The 25,614-nt window shown below is 49.6% G+C and overlaps 1 protein-coding gene across 4 annotated transcripts in view; it reads left to right on the top strand.

The window, feature by feature from the left end:
• Positions 1-25,614, top strand: part of ADORA1 (adenosine A1 receptor) — a 39,951-nt gene that overhangs the window by 7,449 nt on the left and 6,888 nt on the right. Inside the window, exon 3 of one of the 4 annotated variants that reach the window (XM_031656873.1) lies at positions 15,476-15,622. The exons of the other annotated variants lie outside the window; for them this stretch is intronic. The gene's annotated coding sequence lies outside the window, so the exon portion shown is untranslated. The remainder of the gene's footprint in view (positions 1-15,475; positions 15,623-25,614) is intronic. 4 annotated transcript variants of the gene reach the window in all.

The raw sequence follows: 25,614 nt of genomic DNA, 5'->3' as shown, positions 1-25,614 counted from the left end.
TCTCCTTCCAAGTCCACCACTCATCACCTGGGTTGCTTTCTATTTAATGTCACTCTTTCTGGGCTTGGTAAGTTCCCAAAGGCCAGGACGACATCTGCTTACATACCCCCATTTCCCCATGCCTGGCACAGAGCAGGCATGCCGGAAACCTTTTTTGAATAAATGAATATTTGAATATCATATTTTATTTATGCATTCTTATATCACTGGCTAATTCAATTGTTTCTGATTATTTATTGTTATGAAAAACGCTTTACTGTGTAATAAACCTGAACATGTACCCCTTAATCTATTAAAATACAAGTTGAGGCTGGGTGTGGTGGCTCACGCCTGTAATCCTAGCACTTTGGGAGTCTGAGGCAGGCAGATCATTTGAGGTCAGGATTTCAAGACCATCTTGGCCAACATGGTGAAACCTGTCTCGACTGAAAATACAAAAATTATTTTGTATTTTCGTGGTGGTGCACGCCTGTAATCCCAGCTACTTGAGAGGCTGAGGCAGGAGAAATGCTTGAATCCAAGAGGCAGAGGTTGCAGTGACCTAAGATCATGTCACTGCACTCCATCCTGGGCAACAGAGTAACGCTCTGCTCAAAAAAAAAAAAAAAAATTGAAATCATAAAATCAAACAAAAAAACACTTTAATGATTCACATTGTTCATAGGGTCAGAGCCAAGTCAGAACCTGGGCTGTGTCACCCAGTAAATAGCATAGGTGCTATCTGGAAGGAATGCCTTGTGAGGTTAAATATTTCCCAACTCCCTTTACTCCAACTCTCCTTTCTCCCTCACCAATTTTACCCACACTGCAAATCCCTAGGGGGCATTTGGCATTCTTTAGCCCACTTCCCCTTCTGGGCTGGGTTGGGCAGGACTGTGTGGGTCCCAAGTCTAGTCCTTATCGCCTGGTCTCTTTCCTGAAATCCTCGGCATCCTGGTGGTAAGGAATCAGTGTCCCTGGGAGAGGACTTGGGGTGAGGCACATCTTGGTTGGCCTCATTCGGCAAGTGGGGACAGACATATGGAGCAGAGAGGAAGGAAGTGGAGAGACGCGGCTCCTTGGGCAGCGTGAATCACTCCTTTAACCTCAGCCTTCTTAATTCAAGCCCAGAGGGAACTATCACCTGCTACCGTCCAAAGAAAAGCCTGGCAGGTGGCCGTGGGGATAAGGAGAAGAAGGAGAGGCAGGTGGGTGGGTCTTGGCATACACATCCTCTTAGAAATACTGGCTTGAAGGTGGGCAGGGAGATGGGGGCAGCTGGCAAGGGGCTTCCCTGACCCCAAGGGAGAGGACATGGGGGTACCTTGTCCTGCCTTGCTCCTTATCCTGGAAGTTTATTCCCCAGCAGAACTGCAGAGAGGTGTGGGGCTGAGGGGCTGGCAACATCCATTTATCTATTTTATAAGTGTGCTATGAGTACCTGCTATATGTCAGGCACTTTGCCAGGCCTAGGGATACAAAGATGGGCAGGCTGATCTGGTCTCTACCTCTGTCTGACAGCTCAGAGTCTCTGCTGAGATGATGGATTCCCATGGAACAAGGTGGCCAAGGAGAAACTCTCACCCCACCTGTGGTGGGAGTGGGGATGGCAGGAGACTGGCCACTGATGCCTTGCAGAGCTGGGCTGGGCAGCTGGATCCCACTCCACACTCACTCCATGCAGCCCGGGTTGTGTAGGAAAGACTCTTTGAAATTACCTTCTTGCCTCTTGCTTCCCCTTTGAGAGAGGAGGGCAGCTGACTTGTCCCTACACAGGGCCCTGGTACAGATAGACCTACTCATTCCTTAACTCATTCATTTGTTCATGTATTCAACAAATACTTATTGAGTGCCTCATATGAGCCAGGGTCTGTTGAGATACTTTCATCAATAAAACAGAGATCCTCATGGAGAATGAATTCTAATGAATTGGAAATCAGATGCTAAATAATAAATGCAATACCTAAATCATGTAGAGTGTTAGAAGGTAGAATGTGCTATTGAAAAAAGAAAAAGGGGGCAGGGTAAATGGGATTGGAAATGCCCCAGCCCAAAATGGGGCTGGGAGAAAGGGTTGCAACTTTAAACAGGGTGGTCCAAGAGGCTTCACTGAAAAGGACCATTTGACCAAAAGCCTGGAGGCGAGGGAACATGCCATGCATGTGTAGGGAGGGCGTGCCATGCAGGGGAAAGAACTAGAACAGAGGCTCTAGCACAGGAATGTACCTGGAGGGTTTAGGGACTAGCAAAGGGGCCTGTGGGGCTGAGATGGAGAGATAAAGGGGGAGAGTGGTCAGAGATTATGGGCCACTGGCCCAGGTACAGCATGGAGGCCGCTGGAAGGACAATGGCTTTTACTCTGAGGGGAATGGGGAGCCATTGCAGGATTGAGAGCAGAGATGTGACATGATCTGACTTAAGCTTTAAAGGATCACTCTTGTTGCCATGTTGAGAATGTGCTTTAGGGACAAGGGTGCAAACAGGGGAGTAGTTAGGCGCTATTGCAGTGATTCAGGTGAGGGAAGACGGAGGTGGCTCGAAGCTGAACGATAGCAGAGGAGGTGGTGAGAAGTGGTTAATTCTGGATGTGCATTTAAAAATTTTAACTTTTAATCCACTTTGTATCGAAGTAAAAATTTTACCCAGTAAAGTGGATAAATCTCAAGTGTTCAGCTCTATAAAATTTTGCATATGTATATACCTATATACCACTACCCCGATCAATATTTCGGACACTTCCAGCATTATACAAGGCTCCCTCCCAGTCACTACCCTCCAAAAGGCAACCTCTATTTTGACCTTTATCCTTATAGATTGATTTTGGTTGTTCTTGAGCTTTTATAAGTGGAGTCAAGCAGTTTATACCCTTTTATGTCTGGCTTCTGAAGCTCAAAATTCTTGCCAAGATTCATCCCTGTTACTGAGTAGGATTTTCCCCCTCATTGCTGTTAGAATTCATACATTGTATGAATGTACCATGATTTGTTTAAATTCATGATGTATTTTGGAAAAAAGAGCCAAAGAATTTGCTTATGACTTGGATGTGGGAATTTTCCTATAGATTGGATGTGAGAAAGAAGAGTCAATATGACCAGACTTCTACTTCTAAGCAACTGGGAGGATGGAGTTGGCATCATCTAAGGTGGGAAAGGCTGCAGGTGGTGGAAGTAAGAAAATGAGTTCAGATTTAGACATGCTGACTTTGGCGTGTCTAACAGATATCTGAGTGGAATGTTGAGCAGGTGGTTGGATATACAAGAATGAGAGGCCTGGGCAGGTGGTTGTAAGTGTGAGAGCCATGGTATGTAGATGGGTTTAAATCCATGAGGCTGGATGAGATCCCCAAGAGAGACAGTGCAGATACAGAAGAGAGGAAGACCAATAACCAAGCATTGAGAAGGTGGGAAAAGAGGAGGCACCAGCAAAGGAGACTGAAGGAGAACTCCAGACACAGGAAGAAAACTCAGAGCCAGTGTGGTACCCTGGAAGCCAAGTGTAGACATTCCACCAAGGAGGGTTGACGAATGGGTGAAGTGAGATAAGGACTGAGAATTACCACTGGATTTTGCAAGGCCATTGGTGACCTTGACAAGGGCAATGTCAAAGGAATGATGGGGGCAAAGCCTGAGTGGAGAAGGCTCAAGAGAAAAGAGGACTGGTATCGAGTACTCTTGAGGAATTTTGTTGCAAAGAGAGCAAAGGAATGGGGCAGTAGCTGTCAGGGGAAGTGGAAGCGAGCTATCTTACGCTGGGATTTTATTTATTTATTTATTTATTTATTTATTGAGACAGAGTGTCACTCTGTTACCCAGGCTGGACTATAGTGGCATGATCTCAGCTCACTGCAGCCTCCGCCTCCTGGGTTCAAGTGAGTCTCCTGCCTCAGCCTCCCAAGTAGCTGGGATCATAGGTGCATGCCGCCATGCCTGGCTAATATTTATATTTTTAGTAAAGACAGGGTTTCACCAAGTTGGCCAGGCTCGTCTCAAACTCCTGACCTCAAGTGATCCGCCCGCCTTGGCCTCCCAAACAACTGGGATTACAGGCGTGAGCCACTGTGCCTGGCCCCCTGTGTTGTTTTTTAAGATAAAAGGGAGGCTAGTGAGTTTGTGTGCTGACAGAAATGATCCAGCAGAGAGTAAAACACTAGTGATGAAACAAAGGAGAGAATTTCTAAAGTGATATCCTGGTTTAGGCTAGTGGGGCATACATGGAGAGACTGGCTTTAGACGGGATCCTGGAGGCTCTTCTGTGGCAACATGCGGCATCCGTGGGTGCAGATGCTGGTAGGTGAAGCTCTCTCCTGATTCTTTCCATTTTCGTAGTGAATTGGGAAGCAAGGTCACCAGCAAAGAGTGAGGATGCAGTAGGAGGTGTTGGAGAGAGCAGCAAGTGTGAAATAATTCTCTAAGAAGTGGGAGAGTGACTAGGCTCAGGAAGTCTAGTATAATTGAGGGCAGCATGAAGGGCCCCCCTTAAGTTCACAATGATGAATTTGAAGTGCAACTCAGCAGCGTGGTTGTGTGTTTCTCACCAGCCACGTTCGGCTGTGTGGGCCCAGGCGTGGAGGAGGCAGAGAGTTCATTCCTTCATTAACTCAGAATGCCAGATTCATGACGACATTAAGGACCTTACCATGGGCAAGAAGGGGACCCGGGTCTCTGCCCTCATGGCACTTAGAGACTAGCAGGGAGCGAGAGCCCAGGGACACACCAGCAAGCAGGTGGCTTCGACTGCCATTTGTGAACTTAGAGGGAGCCGTGCTGGTGTTCTCTGGGGCAGGCCCTTGTTGGTTTCTCCAAAACCCCACATCGATGTCCAGAGAGACCCACAAGGGCTTCAGTAAGGCCTTGGAGGCCTTGTGGTTCCTGCTCAAGAGTTTGGATTTTTTTCTAAGTGCGCTATGAAGCTTCCGAGTGGTTTAAGCAGGGAATGACATAATTCAAATTACATTTTAAAAAGGTCAAAAGTCCTTGAGAAAATATTAGCAAATCAAATCCAGTGATATAAAAAGGATAATATATCACCACCCGAAAAGGTTTATTCCATCTAGGCAAGGGTGGTTTAACATTTGAAAAAAAAATCAATCAGTGTAATTCATCACACTAACACAAGAGAGTCACTCTGCCTGCTCTGTGGAGGATGGGTTGGAGTGGGGTTAGAGAGGATGTAGGGAGCCCAGTTAGGACTGGGGGGCAGCAGGTGGGGCTTGAGGCAGGCAGGGAGTGGAGGAGGCCGTGGAGATGGACAGAACTGGAAACATTTCAGGCATGTTAGAGTTGGAACCAACTGGAAATGGGTTGAGGTGCGATGTGGGAGAAGGAATCCAATGTGACGATGCACGCTTATGGCTTAAGGCACTGGTGGATGGTGGTGCTGTTTCTGGGGATGGGGAAGGGTGGGGAGAAAGAAGAAATTGGAGGATGATTCAGATCCTATTAGGTATCCGAATGGAAGCACTGTGATGGCAGGGCCACTGGTGTCTTCTCTCTCACCACTCTCCAGCTCTCCTTCCCTGATGTGGTCAGGCGGAGGGGCTCTCTCTTGCCTCACACAGCCTCATGGAAGGGTCTCTTAAACACCCACCAATCCAGACATTCCCAGATGCCTTCAGCCACTCCAGCTGCTCTCTTCCCACCTTACTTCTCAGGAAACCATTGCTTTCTCAGACTGGGACCACAGCAGTAGGAACATGAGGCTTCAGGCTCCCTGAAGCTTCCAGAAGGAGACAGCAGAGTTGGGGGGCCCTCTGGCTAGGCTCCTTTAGAATGTGGCACAGTGGCTTCTGGGACATTAAGGCCTCCTATCCCTACCCCAGGCCTCTGCCCCTCCCCAGTAATGCTTAGGAGAATCCTGGCCTCTGCGTGCCTCCAGGGTCTCGTTTCTCATCATTGCTGGAACCCAGACAGTGGTCTGCATTGTGGATTGTGTTAACTCCTGCACAGTGGTTCCTACTCTGACTCACAACAATCAGGGTCCTCTCATAGCTGGTGTAGAGCACTGAGTGGCCCCATTTCAGCTAATGCAGCAGAGAACCTGGTCAATCAATAAGCAGGCATCGACAAGTGCCAGCTCTAGCCTGGCCCTGATGGCAGAGCAGGAGGGATGGGGAGCCCCAGGGTTGGCATGGGGGCACGCTGTGTCCCAGTCATCCTGGCCTGCTCGTGGCAGCCCCGTCAGCTCCTGCATGCAGAAATCATCTCCTTTTGCCTCATGTAGCAGAGAACACTTTGCACTGTAGTTGGCAGGGTTGGTGTGGGCGGTGAGAGCCAGACCTCCCAACTCTCACCATGCACCCTGCTCTCAGAGGCTACCAGTTTCCAATTCTCACTTCCCCACCACTGGGAGAGCAGGGGCTGAGACTCCAGCATGGCAAGAGCCAGTTCTCAGCTCCTTTTCTCTATGCCAACAGAACTGAGGGCTCTGATGCATATCCACCCTGCTGGAATGGTAACGCACCAGTGATTCTCTAGGGGCAGGAGATGGGATGGTCTGTTTGGAAAAAGCTCCTTTAACCTGGATTTTTTCTTTTTTTTTGGAGATAGAGTCTTGCTTTGTTGCCCAGGCTGGAGTGCAGTCGCACGATCTCGACTCACTGCAACCTCTGCCTCCTGGGTTCAAGCGATTCTTCTGCCTCAGCCTCTTGAGTAGCTGGGACTATAGGCTGATGCCAGCACGCCCAGCTAATTCTTTTCTATTTTTGTTAGAGACGGGGTTTCACCATGTTGTCCAGACTGGTCTCAAACTCCTGGCCTCAAGCGATCTGTCTGCCTCGGTCTCCCAATGTGCTAGGATTACAGGCATGAGCCACCACACCCAGCCTAACCTGGATGTTTTTAATGACCCCCCTTTCCAAGAGGCATCTTCCTCCTGCTGCTTTACAGAGTCACTCCAGTGAACTGAAGGGTAAGAGCAGTCTCCCCAAGCAGTCAGACTGGAGTAAAAATCATAGTTCAGGTGCTTAGAGCTGTGTTGTCTTGGATAAGTTGCTTAACCTTTCTGAGCTGCTTCCATTTCCTCTTCTGTAAAGCAGGATTCATAATGCCTCCTTCCTAGGGTTGCTGTGAGGCTAGGAGATAGTGTACATTCAAGGGCTGGCACATAGTAGGCACTCCATAAGTGGGGCTGTTACTGTTGTTAAATAATCCAAAGTTTGTTTTTTATTTACCACTTGATGTTATGTGACCACTATGATCCCTGTGGGTTCAGGTCAGTGTCAAAATGATTTGCATGCACTATGAGGGCAGGGCATGGTACCATCCAACTCTCCTGCCCATCGTAACCAGCACCTAACGTGTGTCTGACTGGCACTTAGTAGGTGGCTTAATCAATGTCTGTGGAGTGAAGAAATGAGGGAATGCTCCAATAGAGGAAGGACACCTTAGTGGGGAAGACTGAGTAGTCAGGTTGGGAAGAAGTCATTTGGATATTTTATATTCACCTACAGAAGACAAAGGTAGGTAATGGAGAAGGAAAGGTTATTTAATTAAAACATCCCTAAGAGTTCAGAGGGTGGGGTGCACAGAGGGGTGAATGGGGTCACCAGAGCTTGTACAGCAAGTTAGGGTGTGAGTATCCTGGTCTCCTGACTCTCACCTTGGCTCCCTGCTGTCCCCATGCTGCCTGTTTGTATGCAGGGAAGAGTGTTGACATGACTGCTTCCAGGGTGTGAGTAGTTCCTCCTGATCCCCTCTTCTCTTGGAGGCCTTGTCCTGTGCAGCTCCTGGTGGAGAGCTGGCTCTGAGGGAGCTGAAGTGAGGGCTCCCCTGGGGCCTGGCAGCTCTGTAAATTGACTCTAGGGAGGAAACCGTTCAGTGTGTTTGGGGACTCAGCAGGCTGTGCCCAGCACACACACCTGCCACAATGCCCTGTTCTCTGTAAAAACAACCCCCCAACCCACCATTATGGTCTCCTGGGGCCATAACTGGGAGAGCTGATAGAGTGGCCTTGATAACAGTGATGCAAACAACATTCAGAGTGGCTGTGTCAGGTCCCAGGGGCTAATAACAGCTTAGAATAAGGGGTGTTGTCTCAGTCCGTTTTCTGTTGCTGTAACAGAATACTGCAGACGGAGTGATTTACAAAGAAATAAATTTATTTGGCTCATGGTTCTGGAGGCTGGGAAGTCCAAGAGCATGGTGCTGGGATCTGGCAAGGGCCTCCTTGCTGTGTCACAGTGGAGGGCATCACATGGTAAGAGGGCAAGAGCGTGTCAGCTCAGGCCTCTTGTCCTCTTCTTATAAAGCCACCAGTTCCATTGGGGGGACCCCCACCTTGATGACCTTATCTAATCCTAATTACCTCCCAAAGACCCCACCTCCAAATGCCATCAGCATAAGAATTTAGGGATTTAAGTTTTCAACACATGAAATTTGGGTGACACAGTCAGGTGTGAAGGCATGAAGCCCCCCTCCACCACCACCTTTAATCATGACAGGAGGCCACAGTGGCTTCAGGTTCTTAGTAGGGTGTGTATTCACATATGTACACCTGTGTGTCTGTGTGTGTGTGTGTGTGTGTGTAGGGGGTTATAGCTTTTTAATCTTTATTTATAAGTCAAAAAATGATATTCTTGGCTTCCAGACCTTTCATTCAATTCTGCTTGCTCACTTCCATGCAGCCCCTGCCCCTAGTCCCTCATTCTCCACGGGCCAGACAAGAGTCTAATGGTTTCCTGTTTGTGCCCTACCCATTAATCCTTCTTGATGTAGTTTACATGTTCAAGACAACAAGTGTTTTCTGATGGCATAAGTCTGTTCTCAAGGACGTAGACCACAGTCAGTGCGGAGACAGGCACGTTTCCAACTGCCGCGGTGGCAGGAGGCCTGAGCAGGCCTGGCCCACGTCCAGGCACATAGTGCAAGGCCACCTCCCCGGCCTGGAGGCCAGCCCCACACCTCCTTCCACCTGTACTCAACACTCACTTTCCTTGTCTCCCAGTCAGTCTCTTCTTAACCTGTTTAAGAGTTATGGAGAATGATAAAAGAAAGGGATTTGACATCAAGACCACCTCTTACACACACACACACACAGCTGTTCCCTTCTCTTGTCTAATTTCTACTTAGTCTTTAACACTCAGCTCAGATGACACCTCCCCCAGGAAGCCTTCCTTGTTTTGGCCTGCATGTTCCCACGGCTCCCTGTGTTCCCCTTTAACATAACCCTTATCAAGCTGCACTGGCCTGTGAGCGATTTGAAGGTGGGGTCCAAGCCTCTTCATCTCTCTACCCACAGTGGTGGATGGTTTCTGCTGTTTCAGTGTTAATGAATCACTGAATGAATGGTAATAGTAGTGACGCTTGTGTGCCTAGGATTGCTAGGCCCTGTGCTAAATACTTTATATAGATTATCTTGCTGAAATCCTTGCACAATTTTATGAAGAGTCCCTAATAGTATTTTATACTAATAAATTAAATAATACATCCCCATTTTTCACATGAGAGAGCCGAGACTCAGAGAAATTAAACTACCAGGTAACAGCCACACAGCTAAGTAAAACCAGAGTTGTTGAATGAATAATTGAATGCATGAATGAAAAGATCTGTACTTGAGCCTTGACTCCAGTGCTTGCTGCTGGGTGACCTTGAGCAAATCACTTACCTCTGCGGATCTCAGTTTATAGGATGGGCACCATTCCAATCCCCACTGTGGAGCTGTCTGTGAGGCAGTGCTCTTGGAACGGGAGGGAGAATGGCTTCATTGTTCAGGGGTGAGTTGGCTCTGAGTGTGCCTGTGGAGGGGTTGCCCTGACAGGAAGAGTAGGGCCTAGAGAATGTCCCCTCCCTGTCTATGCAGACTTCAGCTGTGGGAGAGACACCGACTCACACCCACCTCCTGTGCAGAGGCCCCAGAGCCACCTCATCCTCAAGGGATTCAAGCCCAGTGCCAGCGTACAATTCAACCACTGTGGGCTCCCTCCCCGCCATCCCCAAGGCATGGCTCCCTACCTCATGTGCCTGGGAGTTTGAATTCAGTCCACAGTCAAGACTTGAAGAAAAAATGTTCAAAGGAGGAGAACCAAGGACAGGGGAGGCCCCCACTGCCCACCAGACTTATAAACCAATGTGTATAAGAGGTGGCCTTGATGTCAAATCCCTTTCTTTTGTCATTCTCCACAACACCAAGGCCTAGACAGGTTAAGAAGACACTGACCGGGAGACAAGGAAAGTGTGTTGAGTCCAGGTAGAGTGAAGTGATCCCGCAATCTGCCCAGCACAGGGGAGACTTGGGGCTGGGAAAACAGGATGCCTGAACTCTGGGCCTGGGCGCCATGGTGCCCACTTGGAGGCCACCTTCCCCTCTGACCTGCACCCTCATTAGTAACTGGGAATGGCAACCCAGCCTGACTTCTCAGGGTTGCTGAGCCAGGTCTGGCCGCCTGTGAGGATCCAGTGAGTGGTGGGTGTGTGCAGGGGCTGACAGAAGGGAACGGGCGCTGAGAGTCACAGAATGCTGAGTGCAGCCTGGAGGGACACAACACAACTTGGGCTTTGGAGTCTGGCTGGCCGAACCAGTCTCCCAGTCCCAGCTCTGCCACCTGCTTGCTGTGTGCCCATGGCTATCCTCTCTGAACCTCGGCTTCTACGTCTGTGAAGTGGAACTAATATTATGCGCCTCACAGGACTGTGGAGGGAACCAGTGTGTAACCACCATCTCTCTCCAGTTTCAGGGGCTCATTCTTCTTTTCCTGCTGTTTGGTGGGAGGGAGGAGGATGGATGGATAGTGGCGGGTGTGTCTGTCTCTGTTGTGGTTGGGGTGGACAGTGTGGCTTGAGGAGTTCCTGTACAAGCCTGCCAAGGCCTGAAGTTGGCAGGCCCGGCCTTGGGGAAGTGATCGTGGCAGGGCTGGGAGGCGTATAAAGCCCTGCACTCAGGTCAGAGTGTGTTCCGCCACTGCTCACTGCTCTGGGTATGGTGCCTGGGGCACCTGCCTCTGAAATGTCAGATGGGCACCTCCCTTCTTCCTTCCAGTTCCTCTGGGAGCCCAAGGGGCTGCCTGGCACTAGAAGTTCCCAAGGAAGGAAGACTTGCAGCCTGGTGGGGGAGGGGTGCCTACATGTTGGGCATCTCCTCAGTGTCAGGGGTGGCACCGGGTGACTTCTTTGGTAGCAAATTTAATTTTATTTAGTCTTGCAAGGCTGGTATCAACATCACTTCCCTTCGCCAGTGTCTTCAAGGGAGTTTCTAGGCTGAGGGCAAGACAGAATATAAGATCTTGGCCAGGCATGGTGGCTCATGCCTGTAATCCCAATACTTTGGGAGGCCAAGGTGGGAGGATCGTTTGAGCCCAGGAGTTTGAGACCACCTGGGCAACATAGGGAGTCCCTGTCTCTAAAAATAATTTAAAAAATTAGGCAGGTGTGGTGGCGTGATCCTGTGGTCCCAGCTACTTGGGAGAGTGAGGCAGGAGGATCGCCTGAGTCTGGGAGGTTGAAGCTACAGTGAGCCATGAGCACCCCTGCACTCCAGGCTGGTTGACAGAGCGAGATCCTGTCTGAAAAAGAGAGAGAGAGAGAGAGAGAGAGAGAGAGGGAGAGAGAGAGAGAATACAAGATCTTGCAGATAACAGAGAAATCAGCACTGGCCAAGCTAAGAGGGCTGAGATTTCTGAGATGGAAAGTGCTATAGGCACGAGCCAGGCCCTGTCTGGCCTGCTGCCTGGGTTTCTGTGGGTCCTGCTGGCTTTCTCTCAGCCTGAGTCTGCTGCCTCAATCACAGGTGCAGGGGAGCTACCTCAGGAGGTGTTGCTAGCATCATGGCAGCAGAAGTAATCTCATGTGGTCCACAGAGGTGAGCACGGTGGAGATGGGCTGGAGAAGCAGCCCAGTAGGTCCTGGGAGTGAGGCACGATGAAGGGCCCAGGGAGACCCTCTCTGCCACCATTCCATAGGCAGAGTGCTTCACACAAAGAGCACTGGGCTCAGAGGCAGAGGAGACTGGGTTCAGTCTCAGCTTAAACACTAACCATCCAAGTTGTAGCTGTAGGCATGCACTGAACCTTCCTGGGCCTCAAATTTCCAACCTGTAAAGTGGCAACCGCAGAACCTGTTCTTCTTAGCTCATAAGCTGGAGTGTGCATTGGATAGGATCGTTGGTTTGGAAGTGCTTTGCCAGGGGTGTTGTGATGGACTGCTATCATTTTGCTGAGGCAGGGAGCCTCTTTCCCCTCTCTTCTCCCATCCTGGTTCCTGGCCTTTCCTTTCCTCATATCGGGGGAGGTGGCTATCCATTAAGAGAAACTGGTCTCACTGGTGAATCTGTGATGGATCCTGCAGGGATTTGTGTTCCTATTTCCTTCATGATCCAAAACAATGCCTTTCTTTTTCTGGGCTTCCTCAATCACCCTCTTCCCCAAACAAGGGTGGAGAGAGCTCCTTTTGTGCCTGATATTGGGCTGAGTGCCACTGAGCCTTGCTACTCAAAGCATGGTCAGGGACCAGCAGCCTTGGCATCTCCTGGGAGCTTGTGAGAAATGCAGAGTCTCAGTCCCCAGCCCAGATTGTCTGACTCATCATCTGCATTTTTAAAGGACCCCAGGCGATTCACATGCACATTACAGTTTGAGAAGCTCAGACAATGAAGGATACTGCGGAATATAAAACCGCAGTCCCTGTCCTCAATTTCTTCACAGCCTCACGGGAATGGCAGTACATGAAATACAAAACACTGATTTTAAAATCTACTCTTATAGTAATTTTGAAAGCTGGATTTGCTCACTCCACAACGTATGTTTTGAAGCATTACGTTGTACCCCATAAATATATACAATTAGTATTTTTCAGTAAAAAGAAATAAAATTCCATGAAATAAGCAAACAAAGGACTTGGTAACTCATGCCTATAATCCCAGCACTTTGGGAGGCCGAGGGAGGCGGATCATTTGAGGTCAGGAGTCTGAGACCAGCCTGGCCAACATGGTGAAACCCCGTCTCTACTAAAAATACGAAAATTAGCCAGGCGTGGTGGTGCACGCCTGTAGTTCCACCTACTCGGGAGGCTAAGGCAGGAGAATCACTTGAACTGGAGTGGCAGAGGTTGCAGTGAGCCGAGATCCCGCACCACTGCACTCGAGCCTGGGCGACAATGAGACCCTGTCACAAAAAACAAACAACAAAAATGCTTTAGAGGCAGCTGGCCTAGGTTGCAATGACGATTCTGACCACTAGTTGTATGACCTTGGGCAAGTTGCCCAGTCTCCACCTGTGGAGATGGGTCCCTTCCTCCTAGGATGAAGAGTAGAGGAGGGCTGTATGCGAAAGCTCAATGCTAGATGGTAGCTCTGACATCACTGGTGCAGCAGGCATCGAACTCCATCTTACGGATGAGGAGCCTAAGGTTCTGAGAGGTGACGTGATTTGCTAACAGCAGGTCTGAGTCTGATTCCAATCCAGGTCCTCTAATGCTGCCAAGAGTCTGTCACAGTGTTTTGTCACCCTGAGCCTTGGCCCCCCTAGCCAGCCAGTGTGCTCTGTGGGAGACAGTGGGCACCAGCTGAGGAGGTTGGGAGGGGAGAAAGCAGTGTAGGGGTCAGGCCTTTGTGGAATTGGAAGTTGGAGGCCCTGGGGTTGAACCTTCCAAATGTCCCAGACTGTCAGTGTTTCTATCAACTGGGTGAGGGAAGCCACTCTATGCCTGTTCCCCGACGTGCCCTCTGTGCCACTGCTCATGTCCACCCCTCCCCTGGTTGCAGTGCATGTCCTGCCTGATTCTTGCCTAGTGGAGTTCCCCAAGGCCCATTACTACTGGCTCTCTGCATTTTTTTTTTTTTAGATGGAGTTTTTGCTCCGTTGCCCCGTCTGGAGTGCAATGGCACGATTTCAGCTCACTGTAACCTCCGCCGCACGGGTTCAAGCGATTCTCCTGCCTCAGCCTCCTGAGTAGCTGGGACTACAGGTGTATACCACCAAGCCTGGCTAATATTTGTATTTTTAGTAGAGACAGGTTTCACCATGTTGCCCAGGCTGGTTGTGAACTCTTGACCTCAGGTGATCCACCCTCCTCGGCCTCCCAAAGTGCTGGGATTACAGGCATGAGCCGCGGCGCCCGGCCTGCATTTTCTTTTTCTAGCTCTGAGCACAGCACCTTGAAGTTTCCATGAATGGTGGATGGAAACAAAAGGATTTGATTTAATAAGCTTCCTCCTCCTCCACACACACCATGCGTTTCCCCCTTCCAGGGTCGTGGCAGATCGGAGTGATTTATGGGACTTCGCAGAAGTGGAAGAAATGACGGAAATTGAGTTTATTGATCAACCCTCAGAGAAGCTGCCTGGCAGGCTCCTGGCCTGGGACATTGCCAGCAGCTAACATGCTGTTCCGTTTTACCCGTGCAAATGCCGGGGGCACAGACCAGCTCCCAGAGGAGGAGGAGGACAGGCTGTTCCCCACCTCCACCCAGGCTGGGAAGTGAGGAGAAGGGCTGGTTTTGCAGTGGGAGGAGGTGTGCTAGACGCCTGCGAGGACCACCTAATTAACTGGCTTGAGATATTGGGGCTGGGTGGTTGAGGCGGGACCCTCGAGTGGAGACCCTGAGCATTCTGTAGGAGGCCCCTCAGCTGAGACCGTGGGGAGCGGAGCTCTGCTGCCTGCCAGTAGGGATGTTGTTGTTGAGATGAGCAAGAAGACTCAGGATGGCTTCCTCTTACCAATTCCTCCTACTTTCTTCACGTTTACGGTGATGATTGCAATACTCGGCTTAATGATCTGCCATGTTTGTAACTGTTTTCTAGTCATTATGTTTGTTTTCTTTTTTCCTTTTCTTTTTCTGCCTCTCTGGTTTTAATTGAGCATTTTATATGATTGCATTTCCTTCCCCAAATATTATTGAGTCCTTACTGTGTGCCAGATACTGTGGTAGGTGCTAGGAAGATGATTTTGAACCAGATTTGGTCTCCGCCCTTCAGGTACTTGCAGTTATGTGCTCTGGGAGAAAAATAAAAGAATTTTTCTGATTGTCTCACATGAGGAAGAGAAGGGAGCCAGCCCCTAGATGATCTAGGAGACCTCACATTCCCACTTCCTGCTGCGTGTTATTCTGGGGAGGGGGGTCTCTGGCTCACCTGTACCCACTGGGTGAGCCTGGGTGCCCCCCACCTCCCACTGCATCTGTGTGTCTGGGCCCCTCCTCCACAAAGCCATCCCTGGAGCTGGGGCAGAAGCCCCTGAGCACATGCAGTGGGGCGGGAGGGCTGTAGCTGCTGCTAAACTCTTTCTTGGGCTCTGCCCTGGCCTGGGTGACTGCTGGCTGGGGAGGACTGGTTCCTGGATTGGGCCTTGCCTGTGGCTTCTGCAGGGACTCTGTACACTGTGGGCTTGGTGAGTGCTTATGTGGAGGGACACAGGGCAAAGAGAGCGTCAGGAGATACCAAGGAGGGACAATGGAAAACTGCTGGGTCCCGGGGTCCTTCCTGCTGTTATTTGGGCTCTGCACTCCTTTGCCTGGTTGCAAGGTGGGGAGAAAGGCCAGGAGCGGTGAGAATATGACTGTACTTCCTCCAGGTCCCAAGAGTGGTGTCTCCTTGAGTTCTGATGCAGCAGGAAGAACTGAAGTTAGACTCTGGGAAGGACTTTCTAATGTGGAAGCACAAGCTATGGAATGCGGAGCTGAGTGTGGGGGTAGACTCTTTCTTTGGAAAGATTTCCAAGGTGGTGAGCTCTTCCTGTCCTCTCTGTTCTCCTCTACCTGCTGTCTGTCAAATCTTTTCCAGAGTGGGGGACAAGGTGCTGTGATCTTTAGGGGGCCCTGACAACCCAAGCTCAGTGAGAACAGCCGCCTCCTCAGAGCACAGCATCCCAATCTCTCCGGCTCAAGAGGCACCTCCTCTTGTCGCTCCAGGCTGTCAGCAAGCATCCAACCTGCTTTCTAGGTCCCAACCCCAGCTGGTGCCTTTGGGCTGATCTCGAGTCTGCACGGGATCTCTCCAGTGGGGGTCGGATTTATAGTCCCTTGGTGGAAATAGGCCTTCAGGCAGATGCCCTGTACCCCATGGTTCTAGGCAGGCCAAGAGATGCTCTGAAGGGAGGTGGGAGGAAGGGCATGGGTTCCCCCTGATTCCACCTCCCATATCTCCAGTATTCCTCCCTGGCCACTTCCCCAGTGGAGCTTTACTGGGGTTCTCCAGGGAGTGTGGCTTCTCCAGGACCCTGTGTAGGGTTTAGTGCTGGGCTGAGCAGGTTCCCAAACCCCCACCCCAGACTCAGACACTTTCGTCAGTTAGATCAGGGATCTAACCCGTTCTGTACGAGGTTGAGTTAAGTAGGAGAGCTGGCTGTGAAATAGATATGGAAACTATGTGACTTGCCTTCCAAAGTGAAACAGAAGTAATTTTTTGTTTATCTATGTCCTTGCAACCTGTTTTGTATCTCTTCAAGGGCCGATTGTGTATTCCCGTAGAATCAGGGGTGTGCTCCTGTTGGAGATAGCAATGGTCACCTGGTGCTACTGTTCATTGAGTGCCCAGATAAGTTACTGCGCCAGCCTCATCCTCACAGGGGGCCTGCCAAGCCAGCCTTCTCCTCCCATCGTGACCAGACAAAACAAAGGCTCAAAGAATTGTTACTTGCTCAAGGCCACAAGCTGTTAACGGTGGAGTCACAGTTTGAACTCGGATCTTACCCCACAGCACGCTTCATTCATTCATTCATTCATTCATTCATTCTACTCAATACATATTTATTTCTCTTTACATTCCATCTTGCCCCCCATCTTCCTCTCCATGGGGCACAGAGCTAGAGCATGCAATCCTTTCAGGAGGGGCTCCCTTCCGGGGAGGTGTGGGTGCCCCTCACCACTGCCCCTGGTCTCCTCTTCCCCATGAGGAGTTCGGTGCTCAGTGCCCCTCCCTCCCTTTGCTAGTGCTGAACTCAGCTCTCCACAGAAGATGATTTGACGCATTCCAGAAGAAGGGAACCGTGACCTGCTAGAGCCCAGAAAAGATCTCATTCAATCCCTCATCATCCCGACACGGACACAGAGGCCCCAAAAGGGAAAGGGTCTCCCCCAAGGCCAGCTCACTTCTGGTACAGCCTGGACCAGAACAAGGGTCTCCCAATTCCCACCACAGTGAGGTATTCCAAGGGAGGACTGCCTTCCTTTGAGGGTCCAGCATGGGCCCCCTCTGCTCTCCTGAGCCTGCAGAATTCTGTTGCTTCCTGGCTCCCTCCTTCCTGGGCTCTCCCCATGTGCCAGCTGGGCTGGAGAATTTTCTGCTGCTCTCCTAAGTGGCCACAGTCTGCAAAGACCAGAGAGGCCTATGGGAAGCCGCATAAAGCCATCAGCTCCCTTCCCACCACGGCAGGCCTTTCCACTTCGCTGGAAAAGGAATTTTGCCCCTGTTAGCACCCTGGCCATCCCAGTGAGGTCTCCCTGCAGCAGCTACTCACAGGTCATTGAGTCTGAATGCAGATGGGATGGTTTTTTCCTGTCCCACGGGATGAGTCAGAAACAGTCACCCATAGGAGGTGGGGCCAGTTGGCCTTAGTCCTTTTGCCATCCCGGTCTTCCTTGGAGAGGTGGAGAGAATCAAATCTCAGTGCAGAAAGAGCTGAGAATGCCGAGGTCTGGGTCCAGTTTTCCTGCGTGTACTGTCCAGGTGAGACACCCTCCTCCTCGAGGACCAACCCCTTACGGGGATGTGGGGGCTATACCTGAATTTGGGAGGTGAGGAGGTGGCTGCATTGTGAAATTGCCCAGGGCATTGTCTCAAAGTGCGATACCTTGGCCTCCTGGCTGTGGAAAAACATTCCATAGGATATGCCCTGGACTGGGAGAAAGGGATGAAGATCAGAGGCAAATATACTTTGAAAACATGCCTCCTCCAAATCTGAAAGCCTCCCACTTTGCACCCCACCCTCTGAAGCCCCCTCTGGATCAGAACCACAGAGCAAATCCAAACTTCTGTTTGTTGGGATGAGAACGCCCACCTAGAGAGAGAGAGAGAAGAGCTCTCTGCAGGCACACAGGTGTCCGGGGAGCTTGTGCTGTCAGTCATCCATGAAACCTTTGAGTGGGGGTGCTGGTGGCGATCTCTGCCCTGTGCGTTGCAGCACACATCGCTCTCATCAGACTGGGGATCCCTTTGCTCAGGTGCTGGGCCTCTCCTGTGGACTGAGAGTTCCTTCATGGTGGGAGCTATGCTTATTCTGCTCATGTCCAGCGCTCAGAAAGGGGCCCTGAATCCGAAGGACAGATGGTGGGGGAGCTTGCTCAGAATAGAGGGTGTTACTGAGTCACACACAGGAACCTCGTTATTTTTCCCACCAGGCTGAGGAGTTATTTGTCCTCAGCAAGTGACCAGGAGTGATTTCCAAGGCCCATTACACTAATGACCTAGTCAATTTATCCTGCTCTTTTCTTTCAAGACACAGAGTGTCTTCCCCACTCCCTGTAGCCCTGCAGGCTGGCCTGGGGTGTCAGCCCGGGTCTCCTTTTGGGGATTGATGGACACTGATGTTCTAGATGGTGAATGACGCCACAGAGCCCCTCACAGTGGGATTCAAGGCAGGATTCTTAGGCCCGATATCCTGCCCCCTCCCCAGGGCCCCTGAAGCAGACTCCCCTGGGCAATGTTACTGTTAAATATTTGGCCCCTGGAGTGTGCCCAGCACTTTTGATTGTATCTGGTTTCCTGTTCTCCTTGGGGAGGAAGAATTTCTCTGCAGGAAGTAGTTTAATAGTCTGAAAGCCTTATTTTCCTGCTCTTGAGATCCAAGTTTCCAGTTACAAGTGGCTGAGATCCTTGATAAGAGAGGAGGCGGGAAGGAGGGGACCAGAGCTATGAACTGTCACTCCCTCCCAGCCAAGGGCGAGGGAAGGGAAGAGGGAGGATTCAGTCCCTAACTATCCAAACCGCAGGACCGCAGAAAGACGTGGACCTCTGGCATCCCCCGGCCTTCCACCTCCCTGCACCCATGTCCTTCCGTGAGGAACACGTGATGAGAAACAGGGATGGCCAGGCCTGAGGACACTGCTCTGGTCTCAGCAGTTGACAAGACACTGTGTCATCCTGTTAGCATTTTCCAAACCCATGTGTGGGTTCTTTCGCCTCTGAGTGAAGGCGTTTGTAAGAGTTGGGTGGGTCACTCATACCTATAGCTCTGGCAGGGGGTTCTTAGAGATGACTGTGCTCAGTTCTTCCTGATGCAGCTTTACTCTTGAACCATCTGAGTCTAACCAGGAACACAGAAATCATTTTAGGTGTTTACAGCTGAGGGTCTTATACCAGGAATTGGTGATGAGGCAGCTGAGACACAAACAGGGAGAGTGAAGTAACCCAGAGATGAGTAACAACAGGAAGCTACCCCGAGGCAGAAGGACAAAGTGAGGAGGTGGTGATCCCGGAGCCCAGGGGCTGCAGTTGGCTGGTAGAAGCTGCACCCATGGTGGGTTTGTCTGGTGTGTGGTGGAGCCATGGAGGAGTCATAACCACTGCCTAGTGCACGGCTGGGTCAGGGAGGTGGACAGCTCCCCCCACCACCCGTCCCTATTGCTCTAGCACTGCAGTATTTCCTGTGGACCTGGATAGCCCCAGGGCTTGGGAAATGCAGCCTGCCAGGGTCAGCCCCGTGGTGATACAAAGCAGGGCAGGGCCAGGAGAGAAAGCCAAGGACAGACAGCTTCAGAACCAGCGCACTCCAGTCTCATCCCTGCAGTGGCGGCTGGCTTCTTTACACCTTTCTCGCTTTGGCTGTTCTGCATTCACCAAAGAGAATTCTGTAGGGCCTCTATGCCCACTCTCTCTTCCTTCTTTTTTCTCTGTCAGATGTGTCTTCGCTGATTGGTCCCATGGTGTGTTCACCATCTGATGGCACCTTCCTACTTTTTTTTTTTTTTTTTTTCCATTATTTTTTTGAGATGGAGTCTCGCTCTGTCACCCAGGCTGGAGTGCAGTGGCATGGCTCACTGCAACCTCTGCCTCCCAGGCTCAAGCGATTCTCCTGCCTCAGCCTCCTAAGTGGCTGGGACTATAGGTACCTGCCATCATGCCCAGCCAGTTTTTGTATTTTTAGTAGAAATGGGGTTTCACCATGTTGGCCAGAGTGGTCTCGAACTTCTGACCTCAAGTGACCGCCCGCCTTGGTCTCCTAAAGTGCTGGGATTACAGGCATGAGCCACTGCACCCAGACTGAGCTCTTCCTATTCTAAAGTGGCTTATCGTTTATGTTCTCTGAGTCAGCCTAACAATCGGTCCCCAGTGGCATCCAGGAGTGCCCTCTGAGGGTGTAGACAAGGAGAGGCCACCCCTCTGTGTGCCGCTGGGCCTCCAACTAGAAGTGATCTCATCCCTGAAAAGGACGATTCATGAGGCAAAGGACCAACGAGGAGCTTGGGCATTCTCATGATGTCTTTTGGGAATTAGCATGAGATGAAGACTTGCTTTTCTGGGATGCAGGCTAAGAGACTCTGGGGAGGCAAGTTCTGGCCAGGGAAGCCTCTGCTGGTCTCACAGTGTGCAGGGCAATGCTGGGACTCCAAGCCACTGTGGACGTGTTGGTGGCTGGCTGGTGGCCTGGTGGCAGTTTCTCATACATTTCATAAGAGGCCCTTGTCATAGCAGCCTTATGTTGCAGGACCGAGGCAGGGGACCAGGAGTTGTCTGATTCAGCAGTGGATTCCCTACAGCTCCCAGCACAGCAGGGAATGAACCAGAGAATGATTTTCCTCATCTAGGGCATCATAATTGCCTTCAGGGCTAGGGTCATGCCTTTCTAATCTGACTGTCTCTAATTGAGCACCTATCATTTAATCCTTATCTCTTGTTCCCTGAGATGTACTCACATAGCAGGTCCTCAAGCAATCATTTCTGAATAAGTGGATGTATGGTTTCATTAATGCATTTTTACATGTATTTATTCATTCATTCAACAAATAGTTATTGAGCACTGATATAGGTACTGGGGATGCAGTGGTAAACATGCCAAATAAAGGTTCTGTCCTAATGGGGCTCACATTCTACTGGAGTACTGGAGAGAAACTGATAATAAATGCATAGATAGATAGATAGATGGGGGGGGAAGAGAGGGTGTGAGAGAGACAGAGGAGGGAGAGGGTCAGGAAGTGATAAGCTCTATCAGGAAAATTAAATCTGGCAAGAGGATACAGTGATAGAGACTATTTTTCAGGAGAGTCAGGGATCTTCCCTTAGGACCTGCCATCTGAGTGGAGACCTGAGTGAATGGAGGATGCGCCTTCCCAGACATTTCAGGAGATGAACAGGAAGTGCAAAGGCCCTGAGGTGGGAGAGTGCCCCAGGTATGTAAACAAAAGAGTGTCTACTAGCATGGTGAGAGTAAAGTGGAGTTCAGGGAGAGTGAAGTGGAGTTCAAGATAAGGGGATGGGCCCTTCGGGGAGAGAAGGTCAGGGAGACTGGGGGAATGACAGGGCACCCTCTGCTCAGAGGTCAGGATCAAAATCAGAGTCATCTTGTTGATTCTTTCTCTCACCTGGACATCTGTCTTATTTCATTTTCTGCTGCTATAATGGAATAGCACAGTCTAGGTAATTCATAATGAACAGAAATTTATTTGGCTCACAGTTCTAGAGGCTGGGAAGTCGAAGATTAGGGGACCATGTCTGATAAGGACCTTCTTGCTGCCTTATAACATGCTGAAGGCATCACACAGGCAGGAGCTGAACTCATCCTTCAGAAGGACCCCACTTCTGTGATAATGAACCTGTTCCTGCAGTATTGGTATTAATCCATTCATATGGGTGGAGCCTCATGACCTAATTACCTCTTAAAGGGCCTACCTCTCTGCACTGTTGCAATGGGGATGGTTTCCAATATACGAGCTTTGAGGGACGCATTCAAACCACGGCATTCTGCCCTGGCCTTCAAAATTCATGTCCTTCTTGCATGCAAAATACATTTATTCCATCCCAGTAGCCCCCAAAGTCTTAACTAGATCCAGCATCTACTCAAAAGTCCAAAGTCCGGAGTCTCATCTAAATCAGATATGGATGAGGCTCAAGACAGGATTCATCCTAAGGCAAATTTCCTTCTAGTTGTGAGCCTATGAAATCAAAACAAATCACATGCTTCCAAAATGCAATGGTGGGACAGGAATAGGATAGGTATCCCCATTCCAAAGGGGAGAAATGGGCAAGAAGAAAGCAGTAACAGGACCCAAGTAAGTCCAAACCCCAACAAGCCAGACAACATTAAATCTTAAGAGTCTAATGCCCTGAAGTTATTAATGCCCTGAAGATTCCTGTGCCGGAGGATAAATATACTGCCCAGGTGGATGCCAAAGAAAAAGAAGATGTGAAATCTTGTGCTGAGTGGGTGTCTCTCTCAAAGGCCAGGATTGTAGAATATGAGAAACAGATGGAGAAGATAAAGAACTTAATTCCATTTGATCAGATGACCACTGAGGACTTGAACGAAGCTTTCCCAGAAACCAAATTAGACAAGAAAAAGTATCCCTATTGGCCTCACCAACCAATCGAGAATTTATAAAATTGAGTCTGGGAGGAAGCTCTGGCCCTTGTATTACACATTCTGGACATTAAAAATAATAATTACACACACACACACACACACACACCCCAAAAGAGTCTAGAATAGCCTTTTACTCCATGTACCACCTTCTGGACATATTGGCTCTACTGGGCTCAGCCCACGAAGCAACTCTCATGAACTGGAGTCTCATGCCTGCAGCTCTCCCATACTGGAGTTGCATGCTGGTGGTCCTACAGTGCTGGGGTCTGTGCAGTGGCCTCACTCCCATGACTCCAGGAGGCATTGCCCTGGTGAAGGATCTCTGTGGTGGCTCTGTCCCTGTGACAAGTTTCTGCCTGGGCCTCCAGGCTGTCCATGATATCCTTTGAAATCTAACTGGAGGCTGGCGTGACCCCACAGCTCCCACACTCTGTGCACCTGCAGAATCCACACCATGCTGACACTGCCAAGACCTACCTACCACTTGTGTTCTCTGGAGCAGCAGCACAAGCTACATCTGGGCCTGCTTGAGCCATGACTGGGGCTGCCAAGGAGCACTGTGGTGGAGCAGAGTCCTGAGGTGGCCCTGGGCAGCAAACGCCGAGGTCCCGCTTGGTGTCTCTGGAAACCTTGCTCTAAAGGTCCTCACCTGCCTTGAAAATCTCTGAAATGCCTGTGTGGTCATTCTCCCATCATCTTGATGAATAGAACCTGGCTTCTTTCTATCCATGTTATTCTCTTTAGCAAATGGTGTTTTGGCCACATCCTTACTATTCTCTCCTGAACACACTTTTTAATTCTTTACATGGCCAGGTTGAGAGTTTTCCAAATCTTTCCATTCTGCTTCCCTTTTAATGATAACTTTCATCTTTAAATCATCTCTATCTTCCTTCATTTTGCTATAAATGGCAAAAAGAAACCATGTAGCACCTTGAATGTTTTGTTGCTTGGATATTTCTTCTGCTAGATATCCCAGTTAGTTGCTCTAAAGTTCTGCCTTCCACAAGACACAATTTCACCAAGTTCTTTACAACTACATAACAAAGATGACCTTTACTCCAGTTTTCAGTATCTTGTTTCTTGTTTCCATCTGAGACCTCATCCAAATTTCTTTAGTGTCCAGATTTTCTGCTAGCATTCTAATCACGACCATTCAAATCATCCCTTAAAAGATTCAGTTGCTCCCTACAGCTCTTGTCTTCTGAGCTTTCACCAGAATTACCCTTAATGCTACATTTATGGCAGTCTAGGCATTTTTTTTTGTCTACTCCTCCAAACTCTTCCAGCCTATAGCTGTTACCCAGTTCTAAAGCTGCTTCCACATTTTCAGGTATTTGTTATAGCAACAACCCCACTTCTGGTACCAATTTTCTGTCTTAGTCCATTTTGTGCTACTATAACAGAATACCTGAAACTGGATAATTTATAAAGAAAAGAAGTTTACTCAGCTCACATTTCTGGAAGCTGAGAAGTCCAAGATCGAGGGTCTGAATCTGACAAGGGCCTTTTTTTCTGGCTCATCCTATGGCTCAAGGGTAGAAGGACAAAAGAGCACACTCTCAAGACAGAAAAGAAGGTGGCCAAACTCATCTTTTATAAAGACTCCACTCCTGTGATAATGAACCCACTTCTGCAATAATGGCATTAATCCATTCAAGAGGGCGGAGCTCCCAGGATCTAATGACCTCTCAAAGGTCCCACCTTTCATCATCATTGCATTGGGGATTAAGTTTCCAACACATGAGCTTTGGGGGACACATTCAAACCATAGCAACATCCAAACTCAGCAGCAGGTCCTGTTGGCCCTGTTCCTAAATACATCTCAAAGCCATATGCTTCTTCTCAATTCCCATGCCGCCTGCTACAGCATCCCACCCTCATCTGCCTGGATGGCTAAAATAGCCTCCTGCTGGTTTTCTTGCTTTCCCTCATTCCCTGCTGCAACGCATTCTCCACACAGCAGCCTGAGTTGTTTTTTAAAAACAGAAATTCGATTATATTATTCCTTTGCTTAAAATGACTTTCCCTTGTACTTAGAATAAACCCCAGAACACTTACTGCAGCCCTCTCAGCCCTAGGCCTCTTCTCTGACTGAGCCGGCCTCTCTGGCCTTCACCCCTGTGGTTCCTTCACACTAGCCCTCTCTTGCCACTCTGGCCTCAGCACCTCTCCCGGATGGTGCCTTCTGCCTAGAAGGCTCTGTCCCAGATCTTTCCCTGGCTGACTCGTTGGTGGTCCTTTGGCTCTTGGCTCATTGTCTCATCCTCAGAGAGGCTGCCCTGCGTATCAGCAGCGTGCCCTGCCCACTGACTCACTCCTGGGTGACCCTGCTTATTTCGCTTGGTAGGTCTTTTCACTCTCTAAAATGATCTGGTTTATTTGTTTGCATATCTATTGCCTGTTTCTCTGTCTGCAGAATGATACTTTCATGAGTCTGTTCTCTTTTATATTCCTGAACCCTAACACCTAGAACCTGGCACCTGATAGGTGCTCAATGAATACCCCTTCAATAAATGAAAGGGTGAGTCTCAACCACCTGATTGCCCCCAGAAGGAACAAGACACCAACTAAATAGCTGGGCAGCACATGCATGTGAACAGGTCATTCTGATGACTCAGAAAGAGGTCAGACCTTGTGGGAGAAGGGAGGCTCCCAGGCAAGGCACAATGGCATCCTCACAACTGCTTAGTCCAGGGAGATCTGCCTGGGGCAGGAGAGGCTTGCCTTCCGGGCCCTAGCCATGGCTCCCTTCTTCTGCTCCAAGCTTCCGCCCTCCAATCCTCACGTGTCCTCCGTCTCCCAGAGTGGCAGAGCTGGGTCCAATATGGGCTTTGCACTTGGACATACTGGAGTCTTAGAAATTCTTTTCCTGCTTTTTCCTGGCAGAGTGGCCTTGGACATGTTTTCTAATCTCTCCAAGTCTCAGTTACTGCAATTAAGAAATAAGAATAATGACACAGGTTGAGTATCCCTTATTCAAAATGTGTGGGACCAGAAGTGTTTCCAATTTGGGATTTTTTCAGATTTTTTGCATTATACTCACTGGTTGAGCATCCCTAATCTGGAAATCTGAAATGCTCAAATGAACATTTTCTTTGAGTGTCTTGTTGGCATTCAAGTAGTGTTGAATTTTGGAGCATTCAGGCTTTTGGATTTTCACATTAGGGATGCTCAACCTGTAGTATCTAAGTGATAGG

The sequence above is a fragment of the Papio anubis genome, chromosome 1 (genome assembly GCF_008728515.1).
Source record: "Papio anubis isolate 15944 chromosome 1, Panubis1.0, whole genome shotgun sequence".
NCBI classification, from domain to species: Eukaryota; Metazoa; Chordata; class Mammalia; order Primates; family Cercopithecidae; genus Papio; species Papio anubis.
Note: the sequence above shows the minus strand (reverse complement) of the source record. Positions and strands in the feature narration are given on the sequence as shown.